This window comes from Ambystoma mexicanum, chromosome 7q (assembly GCF_040938575.1).
Source record: "Ambystoma mexicanum isolate Mex_15411 chromosome 7q, UKY_AmexF1_1, whole genome shotgun sequence".
Lineage (NCBI taxonomy): Eukaryota > Metazoa > Chordata > Amphibia > Caudata > Ambystomatidae > Ambystoma > Ambystoma mexicanum.
Genome location: NC_090941.1, coordinates 272,746,418 through 272,760,319, shown reverse-complemented (window position 1 = coordinate 272,760,319; position 13,902 = coordinate 272,746,418).

The window sequence follows — 13,902 nt, the reverse complement described above, 5'->3', positions numbered from 1 at the left end:
CGGCTATAGAAAGGACAAATACTCTAACCTCCAAACTAGCACTCTTACAGCCACCAGACAATCCTCAGCCCGTACCACCCAACCCGTCAACTGCAACCCCCACGCAACCAACGTTCGATTCCTTCAGTCCATTAACAACAGAACAGTTTCTCAAACTCCTATCTGCCCGCAAACCATCCGGATCACCACAGGATCCATGCCCAGCCACTACCCTTAAAGAAATCTTTGCCTCCACCTGCGCAGGAGAACACGCAAGATCTATCATAAATGCTTCCCTCACTTCCGGTACCTTTCCAGACGCATTCAAACTGGCGCACGTCAAACCCCTGATAAAAAAACCCTCGCTCGATCCGCTCGAGCCCAAAAACTACCGCCCCATATCAAACACCAGGTTCCTCGCCAAACTCATTGATCGAACCGCCCACTCTCAACTTAACGCCTTTGTTGAAGCCAACAAACTCCTAGACCCCGCCCAATCAGGCTTCAGAACTTGTCACGGAACTGAAACCACCCTAACCTCTATCTGGGACGACCTTAAAATGACTGCTGACGCCGCGGGATGCGCCGCTCTAATCCTCCTCGACCTATCAGCCGCCTTTGACACGATCAATCACTCAATACTCCTTGATCGCCTCCACTCCCTAGGAATACGTGGAACCGCCCTCAAATGGATAGCCTCATTCCTCAAGGACAGGCACCAAGTAACGACACTCTCCAACTATACCTCCCAAGCACGACCAGTCAACACAGGAGTCCCACAAGGAGCGTGTCTATCTGCCCTCCTCTTCAATCTCTACCTGACCACCCTCCCACCGATAATTCGTGCACACAACATCCTATGTTACAATTACGCCGATGACACACAACTAATTCTAAAACTCTTGAACACGAATCCTAACTCACGACCAGACCTGGCAACCTGCCTCCTTAACATTGAACGATGGATGACCCAAAACCACCTCCTGTTAAACCCCTCCAAAACAGAAATCATGATATGCGGCAACCCAGATCTTCTCCCTTACCCCCTACCCTGGCCAACCGCCATGGGCAACTCACCGATACCCTCCAACACAGTGAAAAATCTTGGATGCACCCTAGACTCTGACCTAACACTCTCGCGCCAAGTCAACAATGTCTCAAAGTCCTGCCACTACCACCTCAAAAACCTTAGGCGCATCTTTCCATATCTATCATTTCCTAACAGAGTCTCTGCGGTACAATCAATCGTCATCTCACGGCAACCCCCTATACCTCGGAATCCATGCCTACCAAATGAACAAACTTCAAAGAACACAAAACGCGGCGGCCAAGGTGTTACTTTCGCTTGGTCCAAGAGACCACGTATCCCCAGCCCTCAAGACACTGCACTGGCTTCCAGTAGCCCGTAGGGTAGCTTTCAAAACCTTATGCCTCACCCATCGAGCAGTACATAAAACTGGACCACAATACCTTCAAGAAAAACTAATAGCTTATCACCCCACTCGCACCCTCAGATCAAGCACAGCCGGCCTCCTAGTAATTCCTAAGACTAACTCAGTCAGGCTAGGCGGGGCATCATTCTCAGCCCTAGCCCCAACCCTGTGGAACTCTCTCCCACCCCACATCAGGCTAACCGAGGAGCTAACAGCTTTCCGCAAACTACTGAAAACCTGGCTCTTTCCCTAAACCCAACCGGCTCCGTTCTAGCATCATCAAAATAACACCGACCCAGCGAAGCACCTAAAGCAATAACAAAAACCGATTGTATCAAATATTCACAAAATGAAATTAAAACGAGTAAGGTAGATCTAAACAGTGAAGTCAATAACACGAATTGATCACTGGAAAAAAAAAAAAAAAAAAAATATAGAGCGTGGACGAGCTTGGAAAGCCGATGAGTGTGTTGAACGGATGAGTGAGAAGGGCGAATGAATAAAGATGAGACTAGACAAGTATAAATGAATGGGGAGGATGGAAGCGGTTGACAAGTGCGTCTAGAAGACGTTTGGGTCTGGAGACCCGATGAATAATACGAGCAAAATCAATAGAGGTGACGGATGAGTGTGTAAACCAATTGACTGTAGAAAGCGGTCCGAGTATGGAGAGCGGCCATGTGTAAAAAGTGGAGGAAGGTGGAGAATGGAAGAGCATGCAGAGCGAAGGAGCTTGTTGAGCGAAGAGAGAACAAAGAGCAGAAGAACGTGGAAAGCAGATGCGCGTAATGAGTAAAGAAAAGTAGCAGCGACTGATTGGGGGAGCGACAGGATATGGAGAACGGAAGAATGTGGAAAGCCGAGGAATGTGGAGGGTGAGAGGCCTGAAGTGGGAGACCGACTGAGTACCAACGAATGGAATGCGAGTGGAAGATGAACGCTGCTGACAGTTGATTATGGAGGGCGGATGACTGTGGAGGGCGAATGACTGTGCAGGGCGGATGACTGTGGAGGGCGGATGACGGTGACTGTGGGGGCGGATGACGGTAACTGTGGAGGGCGGATGACTGTGGAGGGCGGATGACTGTGGAGGGCGGATGACTGTGGAGGGCGGAGGACGGTGGAGGGCGGATGACTGTGGAGGGCGGATGAACGCTGAGGACGGATGACTGTGGAGGGTAGATCAACGCGGAGGGCGGTTTACTGCGGAAGGCAGATGACCGCGGAGGGCGGATGACCGCGGAGGGCGGATGACCGCGGAGGGCGGATGACCGCGGAGGGCGGATGACCGTGGAGGACGGATGACTGTGGAGGACGGATGACTGTGGAGGACGGATGACTGTGGAGGACGGATGACTGTGCAGGGCGGATGACTGGGCAGGGCGGAAGAGTGGGCAGGGCGGAAGAGTGGGCAGGACGGATAACTGAGCAGGGCGGTCAACTGTAGAGGGTGTATACCTGTGGAGGTTGTATGCCTGTGGAAGAGGACTGTGGAGGGCGGATGACTGTGGAGGGCGGACGACTGGGCAGGGCGGATGATTGTTGGAAGGTGGATGCCTGTGGAAGATGACTGTGGAGGGCGGATGTCTGTGGAGGGCGGATGTCGGTGCAGAGCAGATGTCTGTGGAGAGCGGATGACGGCGGAGGGCGGATGACGGCGGAGGGCGGATGACGGTGGAGGGCGGATGACGGTGGAGGGCGGATGACGGTGGAGGGCGTATGACTGTGGAGGGCGGATAACTGTGGAGGGCGAATGCCCTTGGAAGATGGGTGTGGATGGCGGAAGACTGTGGAGTGCGGATGCCTGTGGAATATGACTGCGGAGGGCGGATGACTGCGGAGGGCGGATGACTGCGGAGGGCGGATGACTGCGGAGGGCGGATGACTGCGGAGGGCGGATGACTGCAGGAGGTTGGATGACTGCAGGAGGTTGGATGACTGCAGGAGGTTGGATGACTGCAGGAGGGCGGATGACTGCAGAGGGCGGATGACTGCGGAGGGCGGATGACTGCGGAAGGACGGTGAGCGTACAGAACGAACGAATACGAAGAGCCAATTAATGTGCTGAACAGATGAATGTGGAGAACACATGAGTGTAGAATACGGCTGAGTGAATTTGGAGAGCACATGAATGTAGAAAACGGTTGAGTGTAATGTGGGGATGAACATGGACCGCGGAGGAGCTTAGGGGACGACTGAGTACAGCTATCGGCTGAATCTGGCGAACGACGGAATGTAGCGAGCGGCTGAGTATGGCAAGCAGCTGAGTATGCCGGGCGACCGAGTGTAGTAAGCGACTGAGTATGGCGAGAGAACGCGTATGCGTCAAACGAACGAGAAATAAGAGCGAGAAAACGAGTACACAAAACAGATAAGTACATTGTACGGAAGAGTGAACGGAGCTGACGAATGCAGAACTGACAAAGTGGCGGATGAGCATCTGATGCGAATGAGTGCATAACAGATGAGCCTGGGGAGCGGGTGAACGCACGAAACAAATGAATGAATGGACCAGAACGCATGATTATGCTAGATGGAGGAGTACGCTATACGGATGAACCCGCTGACCCGATGAATAGAGCACAAGAGCAGATGAGAAACAAAACACATCGCACGGACCGGACCTGACCCCTGTGGATTGCGTGATGTGCAGTCTTTGATGTGGAACGCAAGGAACCGTTGTAAGAGCATACTTCATTTCACACCCCACGCTTACTCTCTCCTTACACCACCACTCAAGTAGAACACAGAGATACTATGACACCATTCGGTATAACTGTTCTCATATCAACATCCACCACTCACTCCCCATCACTCTAAATAAACATTGCTGGTTTCCCACCCCCAGCCAAGCGTTCTCGTCAGGTCTAACGCTGCCTCAATCGGACTGGATAACTCCCGCCAGACCGAACACATACTCCTGATTCCTCAACCACCACACCTATCGCTAGGAAGCAGCTACCACAAAAATGCCGCACCAGCTGCACACATACCTGGTGCGCACACGCACCTTTGACCCTCTCTAATCTCTCCACTGACCAGAACCTCGGTTCCCAAGGGCGTTCAACCTACCAGCGCCTTCAGACCATACCAATGGTATATAAGGCGCTATATAAATGCAAAATAACAATAACAATAACAATGAAAAGAAGAATCAAATGTAGGGCCACAAGCTGAGTAGACTTGTGAGTTGTGGAAGTTACAAGCACTTCTACGATAAGAGGTAAGTTCTCTTAGACTTGTTTTACAGTACCTTGGTGAAGAATAAAAAATGCAGCTGTTGACTTCTGTTCCTGTGAAGCTATGCAGGTCCCACTGTTCCTGGGCCTCAGTTTTGGGGACAAGTGGGAGGATGTCGGGGGAGTTCTGCACTGCACTGGGACTGCAAAAACCCACAACCGGCAAACCACACTTTCAGTGGCTGTTTCGCGTTACAGCTACCGCAAATAGCAACAACGCGGTTCCTGGCTGTCAAGGTGGACTGTCCTTGCTTCTGGGGTCCCGTACTCTGCTGAGGGGGCTCAGGCTTGGTCAGTCCTGCTTCGTGGGTGTCCGGAGGATCTTCCAAAAGCTTTATGCCAACTTAAAAGTAACGCACACAATCTGATGTCCCTCTCCCTGGCTATACGGTTTTCTAGCAGCAACTCTGAGGAAATTCAACCAGCTCCGAGATGGGTGTCCGGGTGGCTTACTTTGGAGTTGATTGGTCCCACCAACTCAAAGGGAGAAGTCGTCCTTGCAGGGGCTTCTCTGTCATTGCAAACTTGGCAAGTTGGCACTGCAGCAAGGCTTCACCGGGCAAACCAACGGTACAAGAGTTGCAGCAGGCGTCCTCTTCAAGCTCTTCTTCAGTTCCTTCATCCAGTGGTCGGCTCTGTCTTCCAACCCAAAAGACTCACCTTTTATTCAGTTCTTGCCTAGCTGTCACTCAGCCAGCACGGTGACTGTCCTTGCTGGACAGTCAGCCAACCAATCACCACAGAGTGCATTTGGGTCTCCTAGGAGATTAAGCACAGGGAGTTTCGGGCACCTGCCTCACTTCCTGCCTACCCCAGACATTCTGGAGCCAGAGGCGAGTTTCACTCAGAAACCCCGCCAAAGGAGAAATGAACAAAGAGACCAATCCTGGTTTGGCGCTCAGAGAAACTCTCTAGAAGGACCTTTCCACAAAGATATGGCGAAAAATAAAGACCGGGGGCCATTTTGTCAAAGATGGCTCTGTGCCATTTTGAAGAAGATGGCTCCCGCGGTTAGCGTTACTGGAGCTGCAAGTAGCCACGGTAAATGCAAACCATGATAGTCCAGAACGAAACCAGTGCCAGCTGCCATTCAGAGAGGAAAGGGTAACATAAAAATGTTGCATGAGCAGTTAGACACAGGGGATACTAAGTAACCTCACCAACACTCTATTGTAAGATAGGTTGTGCTGGGTCTAGCAAGTACACTGGTGAGTACAGTAAATTTCACTTTACTGTTCTGGGAAACAGTAGTTTATCCAAGAAAAGATATTTAAACCTTGGGAAATCTAAAAGACCTCCCTGTGTCACTGCACTGAAGGGGCTATGTGACACAATGTAAAAGATGATGCCTATGGAGTTTGTGAGACTCAATCGCCAAAAGAAACAGAGGTAAAATTTACATTAAAATACATGAGAGAGTGGAAAAAAGGGTCTCACTCTCTCCAGGTTAAAAAAATCAAGTCCTCATAATCCAGCAAAGTTGCTGGGGGTCTCTAAGGTGGAGGGAATTAGCACATTTTTGAGAATTCTCCCTAACAGCATGCACACCATACATCGATTTACATGCATTTATGTGTACGCAAGGTGTGTGGCCAGTGAACCTGAAGTGTGTATTTGTGCACATGCACACACCCACCTTGTAGGGGCCTATGTACCATACACACGTATGTAGGCACCGGGTGTGCTGGTTCATATTGTATCCTGCCCCTCCAAATGCCTTGCTCAGACAGGCGGGCTCATCTACCGTGCTCACACAGGCAGGGCCCCATCTTGCTCTGGCAGATCCACCCACTTTGCCCATCCTGACTCACCCAACTTGCTGAAGCTGTTGGGTCAATCCTCCCTGCTCACACTGGTTGTCTCTCACCTGCCTACCCATGAGAAACAGACCTGAGCAGGCCTACCTAATTTGCATGATCAGGACCACTGTCCTTGCCAATCCACCATGAGTAAGTGGGCAGGATCATGCACCTTGCCTGGACAGGTTCAAGCAACTTACACATATAAACAGGAAGACCCACCTGACATGGCCAAATGAAATATGTGTCCACCATCACCTCACATACAGGCCCATTCAACTTGCACCCAGATCTATGCACCTTGTGCATGAGGGCAGCACACACACTTTGCATGTGCTCAACGCCCATGCACAGGATCAGCACACACAGTCATATGTTGTAATATGGGAATGATTACCTCAGCTGAAAATGAAGCAGTGTAAATTAAGAGGTACAAATAAATAATTTTGCGTTGAAAGCAATTTAAAAGGTGAACATGAAGACCTTTGAAATGAAGAAAGTAAACATAACTAAAGGTATTATGTTTCTCCTTTAAGAAAAAGCAAATTCTGTGCAAATGCAAGCCTTTTTTTAAAGGTTTTTGAGTTCTCATTGGTTTATCAGGATGAGGTTAGCCCCCCCCATACCACCCCCACCTAAACCAATAACCCTATTATTAGCACTTAGCTGTTTCCAGCATGGATTGTATACTTTCAAATTGGGGTGACATGCCCACAAATGACTAAACACTATTCCGCCCTGTTCTCCTCACCTGGTCTAAACAATATTGATCCCAGTCCCGAACGCTTTTCTTTTTGTTTTCATCTATTTTATGACGTTTTACAGAATATTGAATTTTGGATCTTTTTTTTTTCTTTTTTCCTTTTCACCTTAAATATTATTCAGTAAAAGTTGTTTTTACCTCTCCATTTTCCGTATTCTTTTTTTTGTATTGTTATTTTTACCGTTTACAGCCCCACCCACACAATGCACATGTGTGTGAGAGAGGGCGAGAGAAAAAGATAGAGAAAAAGAGGAGAGAGAGAGAGAGAGAGAGAGAGAGAGAGAGAGAGAGAGAGAGAGAGAGTGCTGGCAGAAAGAGAAAGAAATGGAACTTGCGGGAGCACGTGTGTGCAGATGGCCCATGTGCCCTGCTTACAATGGTGGCCTGATGAACCTCTACACATGTTCTCTCTCACACACACACAGGTCCACATGGCTTGCACGCAGCCTGGTGTACAGGTGTGCATGCCACACAGCATGACATGGGCTTTCATATTAATTGTCTACTGTATAGCACAGTAATACAATGTGCTTGTGTGTTTACTTTTAGACAGGACAGAGCCTCGAAGAAACAATGTCATGCTTCCAGTCATCAATCTTTTCATCTATGTGACATTTGCTGCATATTGCCAAAGATTATTTCTAAAATGGCTTCCCCAGTTCCCCTTGGAGGCTAAATAGTATGCAAAGAAAAGGATCTATGATACCACACCTTTCTTAGAATTTCTTTCTCCGTCACAAATGTATTTCCAGTCATGCCATTATTTTTCACTCACTCACCTTTCTGCGTTTTATTCCTCATACTATCCTGTTCACTCAAACCCATAATCCGAGCCTGCTATCTGAACGCAAACTGTCATTTCAAGGAAGCACCAGACTTTTTCAAGTTAATTGAAGAAGCGATTATTTAACTTTCACAGAGGTGAAGCTTCTCCTTTTCTCTTGCATTAAGTGCACAATATCTGTACACGAATGTGATGGTATTTTCTCTGAATAAGGAAAGTCTTTACATCTGTTATTTATAAAGGTGCCCGGGCGTATCTCACATTACATTTCAATCAGAGTGCAATGGGACAAGGAATGCGCGTGCATCGCGCGAGGCGGGAAGAGAGAGAGACGAAAAGAGCCCACTGCACAGTGCTTTGCTTCCGAAGAGTGCGCCTGCTGTGCAATTACTACCGCATAACTCCTGAATATTTATGAAGGCTTGGGCCGTTGGTGTTTAATGCTTAATAAGATAATGTTTGAGCTCAGCCCATATTGGTAATTTGGGAACTAATATGTTTTTGCAACATTCCCAGAAGTAATGTCCCTTAATTTGAAAATGAACACGAATTCCTCTTAGTAGTGGCGAAGTTGCTGAATTGCCAACTCTTGGGCAATATTTTTTTTTCAACGCAATTTAAATGTAAATGTGCTTTTTTTTTTTTTACATGAAAACAATTTGAAGCGGTGCAGAATGAGCATGGCCATGGAGGTTAGCGAGTTCTCCAGATGGCAGTAAACGGTTTACATGCGGCCGCGCTGCACCGCTGTCACTGCTGAGACAGATCTCCTTTTCCAAATGGTTATTGAAAAGCACACTGCATTTGGAGTTAATCAGTATTTTTGAAGTGCATGTCGGTTGATTGAAACATAATGTCCCTTTTGGTAATGAACATCTAAGATGGCGCTGCAAATGAGACGCCATTGTTCTTATATTTGGCACGTCCATTAATGCTGCAGAACCACTGGAAATGATTCAACATGTGCAAATAAATAAGACAATCTAGCATCTAGTTCCCTTTTCCTAAAAACACTGATCGGAATAATCTTTGGGGAGCCATTTGTGAAATAAACAACCAATGAGGACTTATGTTTTCCATGCTGTTAACTCTAAACGAGTTGATGGAGAAAGAATGACTAATCATTTTTCTACGGGTCCCTGGTTGTTCCACGCTGTCATGGGTTTATAACCACTAGTCATGCCTTTTCTGTGGTCTGGAGTCGCAGAGAATTAGCATAACCTTATTTAGCTTTTTTTTTAATGTCATTTGATGCGATTTGTACCAAGTTGCAAACACAACATTCAATCCAGGGCACATCTTGTTTATGCAGATAGACCAAAAAAGGGCCTTTTGCTGGAATTCTATGTCAAGACCAGAGGCAAGCATTACGTTTCAACATCTTTATTTTAACTCTTCAGCAGTTTCAAATCTTTAAATGTTCCTTTACTTTAAAATATATATATATATATACATATATATATATATATATGTATATATATATATATATATATTATTTTTTCCAAAACGAACATAAGGGAACTACAAGTCCCTATCAGACCTCTCTGTTCGGTAGTCTTTTCCTTCATTTCTTCTTCCTCCCTGGACCTAGCACCTCCCTTCCTGCCTGGGTCCCATCCTCTTGTTTTTCTGCTCTTCACAGAAATAAGTTCTATCTAATGTGCAGTGCATTCAATGTTCGATTTAATATGAATTAAGGCATGGAAATGTGTTGTTATGGATATGGGGCAGCGTGAGTTTTTCCCTGTTTGTTTCATGGACATTGATTCATTTTCCATTTGCGCCTTGGCACGAGATTGTGTGAATGTGAGCAGTCCCCGTACTCATGTTGGAGTGTGTTTTTTTTTTTATTATTATTATTTTATTATTGTGTTATACAGTACTAAGGTACTTTTAACACATATACATACAATCCACAGATACACAATCCAGCATACAAATAACCAACCTTTATAAAATTACAGCAACTTTCTTTAAAAATTCTAAAACATGTATGGTCAAACTTAATTCATTACAATTCATTATCCTCCACCATAGTTCATTCTCGGAGGAGTAAACCAAGCCTGCTAAAAAGCATGTCCGCAAATCAATCAGTTTTGGACAAGTCACACACAAGTGCTTTAAGGTCTCAATGTTTGTGTTACAGTGCCGGCATAGCCTCTGATCTTGCGGAATGTTCGCCCGACGACTCAGTACTTCTTTTGTTGATAACAAGTTTAACCTGAGCCTTAGCACTTGAGACCTAAAAGATCGCGGAGGATGTTTTTTAAGATAAGGTGCAAGTGTGTTAAAGCTTTTACATGACCAAAGAAAATGATCCCCAAAGCATTTGTACTCCATTATCTCAGATCTCAAGTTAGACCATACATGTCTACACCATCTTAGTTTTGCAACCTTTGGTGTCAACTCCAGTTCCTCCAGAGGAATATTTGCCTGCTGAAGCATTAATTGACAATTCTGAACCCAGTCCCTGAGAACCCTACAGCCGCCCTGAAGTCTTACCAGATTTAGTTGTTCGTATATTGACGACCCTGGTGGGTTCAGTATATTTACCAGCAACTGAAGCTTGCCCCAATCTACCAGAGTTTGTACTGGTAGCAAGCCTAATTCAAACAGAATCCCTACTAAAGGGACTGACTGCGGAAGTTGGAGCAAACCTTTCCATAATGCCCCCTCTAGTAATGACCAATTAATCGGCTGATTCCGAGTTTGTGCTCCATAGATTAATTTTGGGGTTAATTGTTGTTTGTATAATTTTAGGACTGGTAAAAGAGAGTATCTACCGAATTTTCCATCGAAAATTCTAAGTTGTATGCCAGCCCCTACAAATTTTGCCCGTAAATCTTCCTGTAGTTCGGAACCAGAGAACCTGTCGTAAATTGTCAGCCCTAAGTACACAAATTTATTTACAACTTCTATTTTGCCGTTTTTCAAGTACCAGGGCAGTACTTTACAATTTTTACTACTCCCCTTAAATACCAGAACCTTTGATTTTACAGTATTTAGTGCTAGGTCTAGTTTTTCCAGGAACCCCTCTACGGCTAATAAAGCTCTTTGGAGCCCAATAGCTGTGAGGTCACATAAAACAATGTCATCTGCATAAAGTAAATATTGGACAACCATAGCACCCAATCTTGGAGGGAAAGTTTTTACGGAATCCATACAGCATCCAAGTCCCAATAAATACAAGCAAAAAAGAAAGGGTGCCAAGACACACCCCTGTTTTAAGCCCCTGTTTGTCTGTATCCAAGGGGAAAAGTTACCCAGTTCGTCCAACCTTACCCTAATCCTTGTGTTTGTATGGAGGGCCACCAGAATACTTATCAGGGCTATGGGACACCCCCTGTCGTACAATTTTTTCCACAAAAGGGCCCTGTTAACCATATCGAAAGCTTTACTAATATCTAAGAAAGCAAAGAATACTGGCTGTGCTTGCTCCTTTGCTTGATGTGCTAGTAAATCTAGCACCATGCAATTGGTTGATGTACTCAGCCCTTGCCGAAAACCTGACTGAAAAACATCTAAGGAGTCTGATTCCACGGCCCATTTTTGTAGAGCTTTCAGCAGTATTTTCGCAAATATTTTGTTCGAGGCATCTAGTAAGGATATAGGTCTATAATAATTAGGAGAGGACCTATCCCCACCTTTAAACACAAGGATTAGGGTTGCTGCTGACCAGGTAGAAGGAAATGAATTACTAGCCAAAATATCCATGAACAAAGCAGACAATACCTGCGACCAAACTACTAAATTGCCTTTGTAGGTCAGGTTAGAGCAGTGGTCTTCAAACTTTTTTGGCCAGGGCCCCCCTGAGCAAAATTTGGGCAGGTCGGGACCCCCCAGAAATGCCAAATGGACAGTATATATTGCGTGCCGTCACCTGCTCCCATCAAAGTCGCCGGGCTCCCTCATCCCACTCCTACCCAGTCGCTGGTCTCTCCCCACCCCATCACACACCCAGGGCTCTCCCCACTCTGCTCCCATCACTATCCCATGGTTCCCGCCCATTGTGCTCCCACCATATTCCCTCGGTTCCCCCATCCCGTTCCCAACACAGTCTGAGGGCCAGTGGCGGCTGGTGAATCTTTTTTAAGTGGAGGGGCATTAAGGGGAGGTTCGGGGGGGTTTCCCCCTGTGAATTTTTTTTTAAATAATAGGTTAAAATGTTGCATTGTAGAGCATACCTTTAACAAAAAATGGGTAAATAGCCAAACAGTTTGCAATTGTTGCTGGGAGTCCAGGGGGCAGGCATTGATATTTTATTTCTATCGCGCTCGTACACAAGTGTTTCAGAGCGTGACAAGGCAAAGGAGGGGAACAGAGGAGAATAAAACAGCGATCTTACTAGGCCCAGTGACATTGAGAACGCGCAAGTGTGAGGGGAAAAGTGCATGGAAGGGGGGAGAAGTGGAAAGTGCGAAGCAGAGGAGAAACAGATAAATAACAATAAATAAATAATAAAGGCAACAAACAGTGGTAGTGCAGCCAGCAATTTGCAAGTGCTACGTTTAAGGCAGCAGACAGGGTAGGTCTGATAAGTGCAGGAAGAAAGATGGTTCTCCTCAAGTTTTAGAGTGGCAGGGCGCTGTTCCAGAGGGAGGCCCCAGCCGAAGACGGAGATCTACCCCCAGCTCGTTTCTTTGATAAACGACTGACCCTGAGGGAGTTGGAGGTAGAGGAGTGAAGAGCTCGAGAGGGGAGGTATTTGAGGAGGAATAGCTGAAGGTATTTTGGACCCAGGCCCCAGAAAGCCTTGTGGACAAGGCAGAGGGTTTTGAATGATAGATGTCCGGTAAAAAGATACCATCCCTGTCCCCTGGGCCCCACTGGTCCTAACACAATGAACATGATTATGTGTATATGCAAGGCGCTGCACATTCATACAGCAATCACTCTATCATTCACATGAGCATCCATCACCATACACTCACTCATAACGCATCCATACACATGTTTAAATAAAAACAATGAACATAAACGTACCTTCTGCATTGGCCTGTGTGTGGGTGCTGAAACGGCCTGCTCCAGCTGCTCTGTCCGTATGTGCGAGGAGGCGCAGGAGCTCCCCCTCGGACATACAGACATGCAGTGCCCCAGCCAGCATTTCCAATGAGCTATGCAATGCTGGCGAAGCAAAACGCCCCAGCACTTGCATGGCTCAGTGAGCATGTGCGGCTGGGGAACTAAACTGAACTGTCAAAGGGAAACAGTGTTTCCCTTTGACAGTTCAGCCAGCCCAGGAGCACTCCATTAGCTGGATAAAGCAGCTGAGGGAGTGCTCACTGTTTCACTGGGCTGGCTCCTTAGCTCCTCCATAATGGGTGAGGGGCCACTGGGTGGGCGCCTCTTGCCATTATGGATGAGCCGCCAGGCTCGGACAGGCCTATAGGGCAATGCCTGTACCAAAAATGTAAAATGCTAGTTTGGGCCAATCAAAATGGGCCACCATTTTGGCCAATGTGGACCATTTTGATGAGTTACTTAACTATGCAGTTAGTAATGTTGACCATTGCTGCTGAATATATCACAATTTCCTTACATTTTAACGCAAAGCACCCCTTTGGGTACTATTGAAACAGTGGGCTTCATAACTACTCTGGCGGTAGCTGTGCCGGTAAAACCGGCACGGCTGCCACTGGAGTTGCATCCGGGTCTGGCACCCGCGAATGGGCAATTACTAGGTCATGCCGAGTTAGGCGGACATGATAATTGCCCTTTCGAAGGTGCCGGTAGATCCCCATTCCCATTTGAGCCCCATATGGCTCAAATGGGAATGGGGAGCTCGGATGCACCGGCACCGTTAATGACGGTGCTGGTGCATCCGACGAGCTGAGGTCAGACCTGGCGGGGGCTGTCAAGCACCCACGAGCACAACTCTTACTATGGCGGAACGGTAGCAACGGTG